The sequence below is a fragment of the Rhea pennata genome, chromosome 1 (assembly GCF_028389875.1).
Source record: "Rhea pennata isolate bPtePen1 chromosome 1, bPtePen1.pri, whole genome shotgun sequence".
In the NCBI taxonomy this organism is placed as follows: domain Eukaryota; kingdom Metazoa; phylum Chordata; class Aves; order Rheiformes; family Rheidae; genus Rhea; species Rhea pennata.
The window spans coordinates 34,424,166-34,429,165 of record NC_084663.1 but is presented as its reverse complement, the minus strand read 5'-3'; positions in this window follow the sequence as shown (position 1 = coordinate 34,429,165).

Genomic DNA, 5,000 nt, shown 5'->3' with positions numbered 1-5,000 from the left:
TTGTCCTGAATGGGTGTTTGCTGCACCTGTGCATCACCTTTGGCATGCCCTTTGCAGCCTCACTCCACATTACACTCCACACTTCCTCAATCTCCTAACCCTAACCCTAACCCTAGCCCTAATCTCTAGCACTAATGCACCTCACGCCACCAGACATACTGACAGCCGAGACAAAAAAGTTGTCCTGACTAGGTGTTTTCTGCACCTGTGCATCACCTTTGGCATGCCCTTTGCAGCCTCACTCCACATTACACTCCACACTTCCTCCATCTCCTAACCGTAACCCTAACCCTAACCCAAGCCCTAATCTCCAGCACTATTTTACCCTTGATGCCACCATGCACATTAGTGGCCCAGAACAAAAAGTTGTCCTGACTGGGTGTTTGCTGCACCTGTGCATCACCTTTGGCATGCCCTTTGCAGCCTCACTCCACATTACGCTCCAGAATTCCTCCAGCTCCTAACTCTAACCCTAACCCTAACCCTAACAATAGCCCTAATCTCCAGCACTAATGCACCTCACGCCACCAGACATACTGACAGCCAAGACGAAAAAGTTGTCCTGACTGGCTCCTTGCTGCACCTGTGCATCACCTTTGGCATGCCCTTTGCAGCCTCACTCCACATTACGCTCCACACTTCCTCCATCTCCTAACCCTAACCCTAACTCTAACCCTAATCTCCAGCACTAATTTCCCCTTCACGCCACCAGGCACATTAGTGGCCCACTTGAAAAAGTTGTCTTGACTGGCGCCTTGCTGCACCTGTGCATCACCTTTGGCATGCCCTTTGCAGCCTCACTCCACATCATGCTTCACACTTCCTCCATCTCCTAACCCTAACCCTAACCCTAACCCTAATCTCCAGCACTAATTTTCCCTTGATGCCACCAGGCACATTACTAGGGCAGACGAAAAAGTTGTCTTTACTGGGTGTTTGCTACACCTGTACATCACCTTTGGCATGCCCTTTGCAGCCTCACTCCACGTTACACTCCAGACTTCCTCCATCTCCTAACCCTAACCCTAACCCTAACCCTAACCCTAGCCCTAATCTCCAGCACTAATGCACCTCACGCCACCAGACATACTGACAGCCGAGACGAAAAAGTTGTCCTGACTGGGTGTTTGCTGAACCTGTGCATCACCTTTGGCATGCCCTTTGCAGCCTCACTCCACATTACGCTCCACACTTCCTCCATCTCCTAACCCTAACCCTAACCCTAACCCTAACAATAGCCCTAATCTCCAGCACTAATTTTCCCTTGATGCCACCAGGCACATTAGTGGCCCAGACCAAAAAGTTGTCCTGACTGGGTGTTTACTGCACCTGTGCATCACCTTTGGCATGCCCTTTGCAGCCTCAATCCACATTACGCTCCAGACTTCCTCCATCTCCTAACCCTAACCCTAACCCTAACAATAGCCCTAATCTCCAGCACTAATGCTCCTCACGCCACCAGACATACTGACAGCCGAGACGAAAAACTTTTCCTCACTGGCTCCTTGCTGCACCTGTGCATCACCTTTGGCATGCCCTTTGCAGCCACACTCCACATTACGCTCCACACTTCCTCCATCTCCTAACCCTAACCCTAACCCTAACCATAACCCTAGCCCTAATCTCCAGCACTAATTTCCCCTTCACGCCACCAGGCACATTAGTGGCCCACTTGAAAAAGTTGTCCTGACTGTGTGTTTGCTGCACCTGTGCATCACCTTTGGCATGCCCTTTGCAGCCTCACTCCACATTACGCTCCACACTTCCTCCATCTCCTAACCCTAACCCTAACCCTAACCCTAACCCTAGCCCTAATCTCCAGCACTAATGCACATCACGCCACCAGACATACTGACAGCCGAGACGAAAAAGTTGTCCTGACTGGGTGTTTGCTGCACCTGTGCATCACCTTTGGCATGCCCTTTGCAGCCTCACTTCACGTTACACTCCAGACTTCCTCCAGCTCCAAACCCTAACCCTAACCCTAATAATAGCCCTAATCTCCAGCACTAATGCTCCTCACGCCACCAGAAATACTGACAGCCGAGACGAAAAACTTGTCCTGACTGGCTCCTTGCTGCACCTGTGCATCACCTTTGGCATGACCTTTGCAGCCTCACTCCACATTACGCTCCAGACTTCCTCCATCTCCTAACCCTAACCCTAACCCTAACCCTAACCCTAGCCCTAATCTCCAGCACTAATTTCCCCTTCACGCCACCAGGCACATTAGTGGCCACACGAAAAAGTTGTCCTGACTGGCTGTTTGCTGCACCTGTGCATCAACTTTGGCATGCCCTTTGCAGCCTCACTCCACATTACGCTCCAGACTTCCTCCATCTCTTAACCCTAACTCTAACCCTAACCCTAACAATAGCCCTAATCTCCAGCACTAATGCACCTCACGCCACCAGACATACTGACAGCCGAGACGAAAAAGTTGTCCAGATTGGCTCCTTGCTGCACCTGTGCATCACCTTTGGCATGCCCTTTGCAGCCTCACTCCACATTACGCTCCACACTTCCTCCATCTCCTAACCCTAACCCTAACCCTAACCCTAACAATACCCCTAATCTCCAGCACTAATGCACCTCACGCCACCAGACATACTGACAGCCGAGACAAAGAAGTTGTCCTGACTGGGTGTTTGCTGCACCTGTGCATCACCTTTGGCATGCCCTTTGCAGCCTCACTCCACATTACGCTCCACACTTCCTCCATCTCCTAACCCTAACCCTAACCCAAGCCCTAATCTCCAGCACTATTTTACCCTTGATGCCACCATGCACATTAGTGGCCCAGAACAAAAAGTTGTCCTGACTGGGTGTTTGCTGCACCTGTGCATCACCTTTGGCATGCCCTTTGCAGCCTCAATCCACATTACGCTCCAGAATTCCTCCAGCTCCTAACCCTAACCCTAACCCTAACCCTAACAATAGCCCTAATCTCCAGCACTAATGCACCTCACGCCACCAGACATACTGACAGCCGAGATGAAAAAGTTGTCCTGACTGGCTCCTTGCTGCACCTGTGCATCACCTTTGGCATGCCCTTTGCAGCCTCACTCCACATTACGCTCCACACTTCCTCCATCTCCTAACCCTAACCCTAACCCTAACCCTAGCCCTAATCTCCAGCACTAATTTCCCCTTCACGCCACCAGGCACATTAGTGGCCCAGACGAAAAAGTTGTCCTGACTGGCTGTTTGCTGCACCTGTGCATCACCTTTGGCATGCCCTTTGCAGCCTCACTCCACATTACACTCCAGACTTCCTCCATCTCCTAACCCTAACCCTAGCCCTAACCCTAACAATAGCCCTAATCTCCAGCACTAATGCACCTCATGCCACCGGACATACTGACAGCCGAGAGAAAAAAGTTGTCCTGACTGGCTCCTTGCTGCACCTGTGCATCACCTTTGGCATGCCCTTTGCAGCCTCACTCCACATTACGCTCCACACTTCCTCCATCTCCTCACCCTAACCCTAACCCTAACCCTAACCCTAGCCCTAATCTCCAGCACTAATTTCCCCTTCACGCCACCAGGCACATTAGTGGCCCAGACCAAAAAGTTGTCCTGAATGGGTGTTTGCTGCACCTGTGCATCACCTTTGGCATGCCCTTTGCAGCCTCACTCCACATTACACTCCACACTTCCTCAATCTCCTAACCCTAACCCTAACCCTAGCCCTAATCTCTAGCACTAATGCACCTCACGCCACCAGACATACTGACAGCCGAGACAAAAAAGTTGTCCTGACTAGGTGTTTTCTGCACCTGTGCATCACCTTTGGCATGCCCTTTGCAGCCTCACTCCACATTACACTCCACACTTCCTCCATCTCCTAACCGTAACCCTAACTCTAACCCTAACCCTAATCTCCAGCACTAATTTTCCCTTGATGCCACCAGGCACATTAGTGGCCCAGATGAAAAAGTTGTCCTGACTGGGTGTTTACTGCACCTGTACATCACCTTTGGCATGCCCTTTGCAGCCTCACTCTACATTACGCTCCACACTTCCTCCATCTCCTAACCCTAACCCTAACCCTAACCATAATCTCCAGCACTAATGCACCTCACGCCACCAGACATACAGAGAGCTGATACGAAAAAGTTGTCCTGACTGGGTGTTTGCTGCACCTGTGCATCACCTTTGGCATGCCCTTTGCAGCCTCACTCCACATTACGCTCCACACTTCCTCCATCTCCTCACCCTAACCCTAACCCTAACCCTAACCCTAGCCCTAATCTCCAGCACTAATTTCCCCTTCACGCCACCAGGCACATTAGTGGCCCAGACCAAAAAGTTGTCCTGACTGGGTGTTTGCTGCACCTCTGCATCACCTTTGGCATGCCCTTTGCAGCCTCACTCCACATTACGCTCCACACTTCCTCCATCTCCTAACCCTAACCCTAACCCTAGCCCTAATCTCTAGCACTAATGCACCTCACGCCACCAGACATACTGACAGCCGAGACGAAAAGGTTGTCCTGACTGGGTGTTTGCTGCACCTGTGCATCACCTTTGGCATGCCCTTTGCAGCCTCACTCCACATTACGCTCCACACTTCCTCCATCTCCTAACCCTAACCCTAACCCTAACCCTAACCCTAATCTCCAGCACTAATTTTCCCTTGATGCCACCAGGCACATTAGTGGCCCAGATGAAAAAGTTCTCCTGACTGGGTGTTTGCTGCACCTGTGCATCACCTTTGGCATGCCCTTTGCAGCCTCACTCCACATTACGCTCCACACTTCCTCCATCTCCTAACCCTAACCCTAACCCTAACCCTAACCCTAATCTCCAGCACTAATTTCCCCTTGATGCCACCAGGCACATTAGTGGCCCACTTGAAAAAGTTGTCTTGACTGGCACCTTGCTGCATCTGTGCATCACCTTTGGCATGCCCTTTGCAGCCTCACTCCACATTACGCTCCACACTTCCTCCATCTCCTCACCCTAACCCTAACCCTAACCCTAACCCTAATCCTAAT